Here is a 13,578-nt window from a genome sequence, read left to right on the forward strand (position 1 = left end):
CAATTCCATGATGCCAGGTCCAGGCTTATCCCTAGGAGTCATGTCCAATGTTGCCAGGGAGATTTACACCCCTGGGAGTCATGTCCCATGTAGCAGGGAGGGCAGTGAGTTTACCAGCTGAGTGGGCTTAGAGAGACAGGCCACATCTGAGCAATAAAAGAGGTTTTCTAGGGGGTGATTCTTAGGCACCATTATAAGTAGGCTTAGCCTCTTCTTTGCAGTAACAAGCTTCTTAAGGGCAAGCCCCAAGATTTGGGGACTTGGCCTACTACAATGGTAGTCCCCAATGCTTACAAGAATATCAGGAGTTCCCCAAGTAGGGAAGTTTAATGTTTCCATATTTTCCCCCAGGCCCTCAAGGGGGCTTTGCAAATACTTTTTATTCTCTGCCCAAATTACTCTGGGATGTATTGGGCATTCATGCTAACCTGTACAAACCAGTCAGATCACACCCCTTATTCAGGGTTCCATGTAATTATGGTATTTGAATAAACTGACCCTAAAAGTTAAAATATATAGTGTGCTACAGAGAGTGTAGACTTTGCACCAAATAAACATCTCTTCATTTGGTCTCATACAGAAGTTCAGGTTTTAAAACACAGTCAATAGCATCCTTTTCCCTTTAGTCTGGTTTACCTTAGTTCTAATCAAGTCCATTTAATTCATGCCTCTAATTGAAGTCTGATGTCCTTTTTAGCTTTTTTAACATTTGCTGTATGGAGTAATGCTGACGTTCATAGCTGCCAAACTCTGGTTCTAAGTCTCAGGAGTCACACAGATACCCAAAGTTACAGGGACTGAGCAACTCAGCATCTCAGAATTTAGAGATAAGCATTACAACTCATGAATAGACGTGACTGCTGTAAGAGCTTACAATCTAGGAACTTTTACCATAAGCCTTCCCCTGATAACCTATGCTCTCAGATTCAATTCTCAGAGTTTGCACATATAGTTAGTCCGTATTAGTGAGGTGTTATAATGTTTGTCTTTTTGATTCTGGCTTATTTCACTCATAGTGTCCTCAAGGTCCGTTCACTTAGGTGCATACCTCACAACTTCTTCTTGCCACCACTTTGTATTCCATTGTATGTATACACCACAGTTCACCATTATGTTTATCAGTCAGTGTAGCCTTAGGCCACCTCCATCCATTGCAAATCATGAATATGGCTGTCATAAATGCCAGAGTGCAATGTCCACTCATGTCCCTGCTCTCAGTTCTTCCAAGTATATACCCAATAATTGGGTTGCAGGACCTTATGACAACCCCATAGTTAACTTCCTGTGGAACCACCACACTGCCCTCCAGCTGGGCTGCACCATTCTACTTCCCTGCCAACAGGGAATAGGTACATCCCTCTCTCCACATTTTCTCCAGCACTTGTACCCCTGTTTGTTTTTTTCCAACAATTTTATTCACACACCATACAATCCACCCTAAGTAAACAATCAGTGATTCGCAGCATAATGACATAATTATGCATTTATTACCACAATCCATATGAGGACATTTCTATCACTTCCCCAAAGAAAGAAGAAACAGAGGGGAAAAAAATAAAGAAAAATATGAAAGATAAAATAAAAATAAAATACAATGAAAAGGGGGAGGCGGGGCAAGATGGCAGACTGGTGAGCTGTATGTTTTACTTACTCCTCCAGGAAAGTAGGTAAAAAGCCAGGAACTGCGTGGACTGGACACCACAGAGCAATCTGTCTTTGGGCATACTTCATACAACACTCATGAAAACGTGGAACTGCTGAGATCAGCGAAATCTGTAAGTTTTTGCGGCCAGGGGACCCGCGCCCCTCCCTGCCAGGCTCAGTCCCGGGGGAGGAGGGGCTGTCAGCTCCAGGAAGGAGAAGGGAGAATTGCAGTGGCTGCTCTTATCGGAAACTCATTCTACTGATTCAAACTCCAACCATAGATAGACTGAGACCAGACACCAGAGACTCTGAGAGCAGCCAGCCCAGCAGAGAGGAGACAGGCATAGAAAAAAAACAACACGAAAAACTCCAAAATAAAAACAGAGGATTTTTGGAGTTCTGGTGAACACAGAAAGGGGAAGGGCGGAGATCAGGCCTTGAGGCGCATATGCAAATCCCGAAGCAAGGCTGATCTCTCTGCCCTGTGGACCTTTCCTTAATGGCCCTGGTTGCTTTGTCTATTAGCATTTCAATAACCCATTAGATCTCTGAGGAGGGCCGTTTTTTTTTTTTTTTTTTTTTTTAAATCCTTTTTGCTTTTTCTAAAACAATTACTCTAAGAAGCTCAATACAGAAAGCTTCAAAGAATTGAAATTTGGGCACGTCAAGTCAAGAGCAGAACTAAGAGAGCTCTGAGACAAAAGGCAATAATCCAGTGGCTGAGAAAATTCACTAAACACCACAACTTCCCAAGAAAAGGGGGGTGTCCGCTCACAGCCACCATCCTGGTGGACAGGAAACACTCCTGCCCATCGCCAGCCCCATAGCCCAGAGCTGCCCCAGACAACCCAGTGTGACGGAAGTGCTTCAAATAACAGGCACACACCACAAAACTGGGCGTGGACATTAGCCTTCCCTGCAACCTCAGCTGAATGTCCCAGAGCTGGGAAGGGGGAGCAGTGTGAATTAACAGAGCCCCATTCAGCCATCATTTGAGCAGACTGGGAGCCTCCCAACACAGCCCAGCAGCCCAGAACTGCCCTGGGGGGACAGCACTCACCTGTGACATAGCACAGTCATCCCTCAACAGAGGACCCGGGGTGCACAGCCTGGAAGAGGGGCCCACTTGCAAGTCTCAGGAGCCATACGCCAATACCAAAGACTTGTGGGTCAGTGGCAGAGACAAACTGTGGCAGGACTGAACTGAAGGATTAGACTATTGCAGTAGCTTTAAAACTCTAGGATCATCAGGGAGATTTGATTGTTAGGGCCACCCCCCCCTCCCCGACTGCCCAGAAACACGCCCCACATACAGGGCAGGCAACACCAACTACACACGCAAGCTTGGTACACCAATTGGGCCCCACAAGACTCACTCCCCCACTCACCAAAAAGGCTAAGCAGGGGAGATCTGGCTTGTGGAGAACAGGTGGCTCGTGGACGCCACCTGCTGGTTAGTTAGAGAAAGTGTACTCCACGAAGCTGTAGATCTGATAAATTAGAGATAAGGACTTCAACTGGTCTACAAACCCTAAAAGAACCCTATCAAGTTCAGCAAATGCCACGAGGCCAAAAACAACAGAAAATTATAAAGCATATGAAAAAAACAGACGATATGGATAACCCAAGCCCAAGCATCCAAATCAAAAGACCAGAAGAGACACACCTAGAGCAGCTACTCAAAGAACTAAAGATGAACAATGAGACCATAGTACGGGATATGAAGGAAATCAAGAAGACCCTAGAAGAGCATAAAGAAGACATTGCAAGACTAAATAAAAAAATGGATGATCTTATGGAAATTAAAGAAACTGTTGACCAAATTAAAAAGATTCTGGACACTCATAGTACAAGACTAGAGGAAGTTGAACAACGAATCAGTGACCTGGAAGATGACAGAATGGAAAATGAAAGCATAAAAGAAAGAATGGGGAAAAAAATTGAAAAACTCGAAATGGACCTCAGGGATATGATAGATAATATGAAATGTCCAAATATAAGACTCATTGGTGTCCCAGAAGGGGAAGAAAAGGGTAAAGGTCTAGGAAGAGTATTCAAAGAAATTGTTGGGGAAAACTTCCCAAATCTTCTAAACAACATAAATACACAAATCATAAATGCTCAGCGAACTCCAAATAGAATAAATCCAAAAAAACCCACTCCGAGACATATACTGATCACACTGTCAAACACAGAAGAGAAGGAGCAAGTTCTGAAAGCAGCAAGAGAAAAGCAATTCACCACATACAAAGGAAACAGCATAAGACTAAGTAGTGACTACTCAGCAGCCACCATGGAGGCGAGAAGGCAGTGGCACGATATATTTAAAATTCTGAGTGAGAGGAATTTCCAGCCAAGAATACTTTATCCAGCAAAGCTCTCCTTCAAATTTGAGGGAGAGCTTAAATTTTTCACAGACAAAGAAATGCTGAGAGAATTTGCTAACAAGAGACCTGCCCTACTGGAGATACTAAAGGGAGCCCTACAGACAGAGAAACAAAGACAGGACAGAGAGACTTGGAGAAAGGTTCAGTACTAAAGAAATTCGGTATGGGTACAATAAAGGATATTAATAGAGAGAGGGAAAAATATGGCAAACATAATCCAAAGGATAAGATGGCCGATTCAAGAAATGCCTTCACGGTTTTAACGTTGAATGTAAATGGATTAAACTCCCCAATTAAAAGATATAGATTCGCAGAATGGATCAAAAAAAATGAACCATCAATATGTTGCATACAAGAGACTCATCTTAGACACAGGGACACAAAGAAACTGAAAGTGAAAGGATGGAAAAAAATATTTCATGCAAGCTACAGCCAAAAGAAAGCAGGTGTAGCAATATTAATCTCAGATAAAATAGACTTCAAATGCAGGGATGTTTTGAGAGACAAAGAACGCCACTACATACTAATAAAAGGGGCAATTCAGCAAGAAGAAATAACAATCGTAAATGTCTATGCACCCAATCAAGGTGCCACAAATACATGAGAGAAACATTGGCAAAACTAAAGGAAGCAATTGATGTTTCCACAATAATTGTGGGAGACTTCAACACATCACTCTCTCCTATAGATAGATCAACCAGACAGAAGACCAATAAGGAAATTGAAAACCTAAACAATCTGATAAATGAATTAGATTTAACAGACATCTACAGGACATTACATCCCAAATCACCAGGATACACATACTTTTCTAGTGCTCACGGAACTTTCTCCAGAATAGATCATATGCTGGGACATAAAACAAGCCTCAATAAATTTAAAAAGATTGAAATTATTCAAAGCACATTCTCTGACCACAATGGAATACAATTAGAAGTCAATAACCATCAGAGACTTAGAAAATTCACAAATACCTGGAGGTTAAACAACACACTCCTAAACAATCAGTGGGTTAAAGAAGAAATAGCAAGAGAAATTGCTAAATATATAGAGACGAATGAAAATGAGAACACAACATACCAAAACCTATGGGATGCAGCAAAAGCAGTACTGAGAGGGAAATTTATAGCACTAAACGCATATATTAAAAAGGAAGAAAGAGCCAAAATCAAAGAACTAATGGATCAACTGAAGAAGCTAGAAAATGAACAGCAAACCAATCTTAAACCAAGTAGAAGAAAAGAAATAACAAGGATTAAAGCAGAAATAAATGACATAGAGAACAAAAAAACAATAGAAAGGATAAATATCACCAAAAGTTGGTTCTTTGAGAAGATCAACAAGATTGACAAGCCCCTAGCTAGACTGACAAAATCAAAAAGAGAGAAGACCCATATAAACAAAATAATGAATGAAAAGGTGACATAACTGCAGATCCTGAAGAAATTAAAAAAATTATAAGAGGATATTATGAACAACTGTATGGCAACAAACTGGACAATGAAGAAGAAATGGACAATTTCCTGGAAACATATGAACAACCTAGACTGACCAGAGAAGAAACAGAAGACCTCAACCAACCCATCACAAGCAAAGAGATCCAATCAGTCATCAAAAATCTTCCCACAAATAAATGCCCAGGGCCAGATGGCTCACAGGGGAATTCTACCAAACTTTCCAGAAAGAACTGACACCAATCTTACTCAAACTCTTTCAAAACATTGAAAAAAATGGAACACTACCTAACTCATTTTATGAAGCTAACATCAATCTAATACCAAAACCAGGCAAAGATGCTACAAAAAAGGAAAACTACCGGCCAATCTCCCTAATGAATATAGATGCAAAAATCCTCAACAAAATACTTGCAAATCGAATCCAAAGACACATTAAAAAAATCATACACCATGACCAAGTGGGGTTCATTCCAGGCATGCAAGGATGGTTCAACATAAGAAAAACAATCAATGTATTACAACACATCAAAAACTCGAAAGGGAAAAATCAATTGATCATCTCAATAGATGCTGAAAAAGCATTTGACAAAATCCAACATCCCTTTTTGATAAAAACACTTCAAAAGGTAGGAATTGAAGGAAACTTCCTCAACATGATAAAGAGCATATATGAAAAACCCACAGCCAGCATAGTACTCAATGGTGAGAGACTGAAAGCCTTCCCTCTAAGATCAGGAACAAGACAAGGATGCCCGCTGTCACCACTGTTATTCAACATTGTGCTGGAAGTGCTAGCCAGGGCAATCCGGCAAGACAAAGAAATAAAAGGCATCCAAATTGGAAAAGAAGAAGTAAAACTGTCATTGTTTGCAGATGATATGATCTTATATCTAGAAAACCCTGAGAAATCAACGATACAGCTACTAGAGCTAATAAACAAATTTAGCAAAGTAGCGGGATACAAGATTAATGCACATAAGTCAGTAATGTTTCTATATGCTAGAAATGAACAAACTGAAGAGACACTCAAGAAAAAGATACCATTTTCAATAGCAACTAAAAAGTCTAGTACCTAGGAATAAACTTAACCAAGATGTAAAAGACCTATACAAAGAAAACTACATAACTCTACTAAAAGAAATAGAAGGGGACCTTAAAAGATGGAAAAATATTCCATGTTCATGGATAGGAAGGCTAAATGTCATTAAGATGTCAATTCTACCCAAACTCATCTACAGATTCAATGCAATCCCAATCAAAATTCCAACAACCTACTTTGCAGACTTGGAAAAGCTAGTTATCAAATTTATTTGGAAAGGGAAGATGCCTCGAATTGCTAAAGACACTCTAAAAAAGAAAAACGAAGTGGGAGGACTTACACTCCCTGACTTTGAAGCTTATTATAAAGCCACAGTTGCCAAAACAGCATGGTACTGGCACAAAGATAGACATATAGATCAATGGAATCGAATTGAGAATTCAGAGATAGACCCTCAGATCTATGGCCGACTGATCTTTGATAAGGCCCCTAAAGTCACCGAACTGAGCCATAATGGTCTTTTCAACAAATGGGGCTGGGAGAGTTGGATATCCATATCCAAAAGAATGAAAGAGGACCCCTACCTCACCCCCTACACAAAAATTAACTCAAAATGGACCAAAGATCTCAATATAAAAGAAAGTACCATAAAACTCCTAGAAGATAATGTAGGGAAACATCTTCAAGACCTTGTATTAGGAGGCCACTTCCTAGACTTTACACCCAAAGCACAAGCAACAAAAGAGAAAATAGATAAATGGGAACTCCTCAAGCTTAGAAGTTTCTGCACCTCAAAGGAATTTCTCAAAAAGGTAAAGAGGCAGCCAACTCAATGGGAAAAAATTTTTGGAAACCATGTATCTGACAAAAGACTGATATCTTGCATATACAAAGAAATCCTACAACTCAATGACAATAGTACAGACAGCCCAATTATAAAATGGGCAAAAGATATGAAAAGACAGTTCTCTGAAGAGGAAATACAAATGGCCAAGAAACACATGAAAAAATGTTCAGCTTCACTAGCTATTAGAGAGATGCAAATTAAGACCACAATGAGATACCATCTAACACCGGTTAGAATGGCTGCCATTAAACAAACAGGAAACTACAAATGCTGGAGGGGATGTGGAGAAATTGGAACTCTTATTCATTGTTGGTGGGACTGTATAATGGTTCAGCCACTCTGGAAGTCAGTCTGGCAGTTCCTTAGAAAACTAGATATAGAGCTACCATTCGATCCAGCGATTGCACTTCTCGGTATATACCCGGAAGATCGGAAAGCAGTGACACGAACAGATATCTGCACGCCAATGTTCATAGCAGCATTATTCACAATTGCCAAGAGATGGAAACAACCCAAATGTCCTTCAACAGATGAGTGGATAAATAAAATGTGGTATATACACACGATGGAATACTACGCGGCAGTAAGAAGGAACGATCTGGTGAAACATATGACAACATGGATGAACCTTGAAGACATAATGCTGAGCGAAATAAGCCAGGCACAAAAAGAGAAATATTATATGCTACCACTAATGTGAACTTTGAAAAATGTAAAACAAATGGTTTATAATGTAGAATGTAGGGGAACTAGCAGTAGAGAGCAATTAAGGAAGGGGGAACAATAATCCAAGAAGAACAGATAAGCTATTTAACGTTCTGGGGATGCCCAGAAATGACTATGGTCTGTTAATTTCTGATGGATGTAGTAGGAACAAGTTCACTGAAATGTTGCTATATTATGTAACTTTCTTGGGGTAAAGTAGGAACATGTTGGAAGTTAAGCAGTTATCTTAGGTTAGTTGTCTTTTTCTTACTCCCTTGCTATGGTCTCTTTGAAATGTTTTTTTATTGTATGTTTGTTTTCTTTTTAACTTTTTTTTTCATACAGTTGATTTGAAAAAAGAAGGGAAAGTTAAAAAAAAAAAAAAAAGAAAAAAGACAAAGAAGGAAAAAAAAAAAAAGATGTAGTGCCCCCTTGAGGAGCCTGTGGAGAATGCAGGGGTATTCGCCTACCCCACCTCCATGGTTGCTAACATGACCACAGACGTAGGGGACTGGTGGTTTGATGGGTTGAGCCCTCTACCATAAGTTTTACCCTTGGGAAGACGGTTGCTGCAAAGGAGAGGCTAGGCCTCCCTGTATTTGTGCCTAAGAGTCTCCTCCTGAATGCCTCTTTGTTGCTCAGATGTGGCCCTCTCTCTCTGGCTAAGCCAACTTGAAAGGTGAAATCACTGCCCTCCCCCCTACGTGGGATCAGACACCCAGGGAAGTGAATCTCCCTGGCAACGTGGAATATGACTCCCGGGGAGGAATGTAGACCCGGCATCGTGGGATGGAGAACATCTTCTTGACCAAAAGCGGGATGTGAAAGGAAATGAAATAAGCTTCAGTGGCAGAGAGATTCCAAAACGAGCCGAGAGATCACTCTGGTGGGCACTCTTACGCACACTTTAGACAACCTTTTTTAGGTTCTAAAGAATTGGGGTAGCTGGTGATGGATACCTGAAACTATTAAACTACAACCCAGAACCCATGAATCTCGAAGACAGTTGTATAAAAATGTAGCTTATGAGGGGTGACAGTGGGATTGGGAATGCCATAAGGACCAAACTCCACTTTGTCTAGTTTATGGATGGATGTGTAGAAAAGTAGGGGAAGCAAACAAACAGACAAAGGTACCTAGTGTTCTTTTTTACTTCAATTGCTCTTTTTCACTCTAATTATTATTCTTGTTATTTTTGTGTGTGTGCTAATGAAGGTGTCAGGGATTGATTTAGGTGATGAATGTACAACTATGTAATGGTACTGTAAACAATCGAAAGTACAATTTGTTTTGTATGACTGCGTGGTATGTGAATATATCTCAATAAAATGATGATTAAAAAAAAAAAATACAATGAAAAGGTCAGACAACATCACCACCATCAAGAATCCCATATCACTCCCTTATATCCCCCCTTGTAGATGTTCAGCTTTGGTATATTGCCTTTGTTAGAATTAATGGAAGCATCTTACAATGTAACTGTTAATTATAGACTCTAGTTTGCATTAATTGTATTTTTCCCCCGTACCATCCAATTTTCAACACCTTGCAATGTTGACATTAATTTCTTCTCCCTCATTTAAAAACATTCTTATATTTGTACCTTTAATAACAATCATTGACCAGTCTAAGTTTCGCTAAGTTATGCAATCCCATCCTTTATTTTCTATCTTTCCTTCTGGTGTCGTAACTGCCCTTAGCCTTCCTCTTTCAAATGTACTCACACTCATCTTTGTTCAGAGTATTTACAATATTGTGTTACCATCACACACTATTATGCTATCCATTCCGTTTCTGGATCTATACAATCGATCCTGTTGAACCTTCTGTACTCCTTCAGCATCATATGCTTAGTCTCCAACCTCTTTCTATCTCCTGATAACCTGTGTTCTCAGCTCTCAAATTTTGCTCATCAATGTTAGTCCATATTAGTGAGACCATACAATATCCGTTCTTTCGTTTCTGGCTAATGTCACTCAACATAATGTCTACTGTCTGCCATTTTGTCTTTTGAATTTTGTATGTCATATCTTATTTTATTTTTATTTTTTCCTCTGTCTCTCTTTTTACCCTTACTGATAGTCTTCATTATTACCCTCTTCTCCAGACCTCTCTCTCCTGTTTTTTCCTGTCTGCCTGTACTGCTCCCTCTAGTATTTCTTATAGTGCAGGTATCTTGTTCACTCTGTGTCTGTGCCTCCACTCCTTTGCATTTGTAAATTGTAGCTGCTTATGTTTGCTATTGAAATGTTAACAACTCCATCTCCCCTTGTTTCTGCTTATACTTGTTATTAAAATGGTAACAACTCCATCTCCCCTTGTTTGAATCCATAAAAGTCTTGAATTCCTTAGACTCAGGAGACAGATTTTTAGGCTGGTAGGCCACCTGATCTCCTGCTTCCCACTTAGCAATACACTGTTTCTCACTTTGAAGCCCTGGTGTCTCAGGAATTGTTCATTTGAAAGCGTGGGGCAGAGAACCCACCACTTTTGATTAGTATCAATTGGAAGAAGGAAGCTTCAAAAGTCAATGAAAGAAGTATGAATATTTAAAATTTAAAGTATAATTAGAAATTTTAAAAGTTAAATGAAGTTCTGAGAAGCAGTTTGGTAATGGAAAATGTTTGCTATATATAATTTTTAAGTTAAGCTTCTTATTTTGAGAGAATTATAGATTCACATGCAATTGTTAAGAAATAACAGATATAGATCCCTTGTACCCTTTACCCAGTTTCTCCCAGTGGTAACATCTTGCAAAACTATAGTACATTATCATAACCAGGATATTGATATTGATAACAGTCAAGATACAGAACATTTGAATCATCACGAAGATGTCTCATGTTGCCCTGTTATAGTCACAGCGACTTCTCTCACACCCCTACCCCCTCCTCAGCCACAGGCAAGCACTAATATTTCTCCATTTCTATAGCTTTGTCTTTTCATGAATTATGTAAATTGAGTCATATAGAATGTAACCTTTCGGGATTGGCCCTGTTTAATAATTCACTGGAGATTCATCCAGGTGATTATGGGTGTCAATACTTAATTCTTCTTTTTACTGCTGAGTAGTGTTCCATGGTTAGATACACAATTAGTTTAACCATTTACCTATTGAGTGATACCTGAGTTGTTTCCAGTTTTTGGCAATTACAAAGAAAAGTGCTGTAAATATTACAGGGTTTTATGTGGACATGTCTTCATTTCTCTGAGATAAATGCCCAGGAATGCAATTGTTGGGTTGTATGGTATTTGCATGTTTAATTTTTAAAGAAATTCCTGAATTGTTTTCCAGAATGGCTGTCCCATTTTACATTCCCATCCACAATATATGAGGGACTCAATTTCTCTGCATCCTTGCCAGAATTTGGTGTTGTCACTGTTTTTCATTTTGGCCATTCTGATGGGTGTGTAATGATATCTCAATGTGATTTCAATTTGATTTCCCTAATGGCTAAAGATGTGGGGTATCTTTCCATGTGTTTGTTTGCCATCTATATATCCTCTTATGTTAATGTTTCTTCATGTCTTTTGCCCATTTCACAGTAAGGGACTTACCTTGCCCAAAGAAAGGTTTTGCTCTTTGCCCCTAGCTCCTGGGAGGGAATCACTATGCCCCTGGAATGTGCTGTCTGATAGGAGTGTCTATGAATACCTGGAGGCCTTGGGCCACACCAGATACTCTATTCTTAAAATGTGGTTTATGGTGTGGGCCTTGGGACATGCAATATCAGCTTGACCTCTGGAAGGGCTGAAAATTAACATCATCTACATTGGTAGTCAGCCATATCTACACAACTGACCCCTTTATTCTGTACTTTACTACTAGGAGAAATAGGTGCTCTCTGCCTGACTGTCTGGAGGACAACTGGAACCTCATGCCTGGTGACTCCTGAACCCAGCCCTATGTGCTTTTTCCCTTGCCTGCTTTTAATCTGTATCCTTTCCCTATAATAAACTGTAACTAGCAAATTGTTGAAGCTGAGGGTGGTCTTGGGGACTACTGAACCAGGAGTTGGTGTAAGAAGTGAGGGCAGTTTTGGGGACTCCCAAACTTTGCACCCATTTTCCAACTTGATTGGCTGTTTCACTTCAAGTTTTGAGAGTTCTCTGTCATCTTACTGGCTTATGGCTTTCAACATTGTTATGTGATGTGTTGGGTTTGAATTGCTTTGCATTTATCCTACTTGGAGTTCTTTGACCTTCTTGGATGTGTACATTAATGTTTTTATAAAATTGGGGATATTTTCAGCTCTTATATCATTATATATTTTTTCTGCTCTTTTCTCTGTCTCCTCTCCTTTTGGTACTACCATTATATGTATGTTGATGCATTTAATGAGTCCTACATTTCTCTTAGGCTCTGTTCATTTTTCTTCATTCTATTCTCTCTCTGTTCTTTGCATAATCTCTATCGATCAGTCTTCAACTTCACAGAATCTTCTGCTGTATCTCATCTATTGAGTTCCTCTGGTTAATTTTTTTATCTCAGTTAATTTTACTTTATTCAGTTACTGTACTTTTCATTTACGGAATTTTCATTCTTTATTTCTGTCTCTTCATTCTCTATTTGATGATATACTGTCATACCTTCCTTCTTTAAGCCTGGTTTTCCTTTCCTTCACTGAATATATTTTTTAAATTTAATTTTCTTGAGATTGTTCACATACCATACAATTATCCAAAGATCCAAAGTGCACAGTTTCCCATAGTACCATCATACAGCTGAGCATACATTCCCACAATTAATTTTTTTTTCAATTTTTAGAACATTTTCATTACTCCAGAAAAGAAATAAAGACAAAAAAAGAAAACTCAAATCCTCCCATACCCCTAACCACCCCCTCTCCATTATTGACTCATAGTATTGGTATAGTACATTAGTTACTGTTGTTGTAAGAATGTTAAAATACTACTAACTGTAGTATATAATTTGCAATAGGTGTATTTTCCCCCCTATATACCCCTCTATTATTAACTTCTAGTTATAGTGTCATACAATTGTTCTAGTTCATGAAAGAGATTTCTAATATTTGTACAGTTAATCATAGACATTGTCTCCCGTAAGATTCGCTATATTATACATTCCCATCTTTTAGCCTCCAACTTTCCTTCTGGTGACATACGTGACTCTAAGCTTCCCCTTTTCACCACAGACACACACCACTCAGCACTGTTAGTTATTCTCACAATAACATGCTACCATCACCTCTGTCCATTTCCAAACACTTAAGTTCAACCTAGTTGAACATTCTACACATAATAAGCAACCTCTCCCCATTCTTTAGCCTTGTTCTATATCCTAGTAACTTATATTTCATGTCTATGAGTTTACGTATTATAATTAGTTCATATCAGTGAGACCATGCAATATTTGTCCTTATGTGTCTGACTTATTTCACTCAATATAGTGCCCTCAAGGTTTCTTCATCAGCCATTTTTTTAAAGATGGTTTTGTTCAACCCATCATACTTTCTTTCCTAAGTAAACATTTGATGG

This window comes from Choloepus didactylus, chromosome 8, assembly GCF_015220235.1.
Source record: "Choloepus didactylus isolate mChoDid1 chromosome 8, mChoDid1.pri, whole genome shotgun sequence".
Taxonomy (NCBI): Eukaryota; Metazoa; Chordata; class Mammalia; order Pilosa; family Megalonychidae; genus Choloepus; species Choloepus didactylus.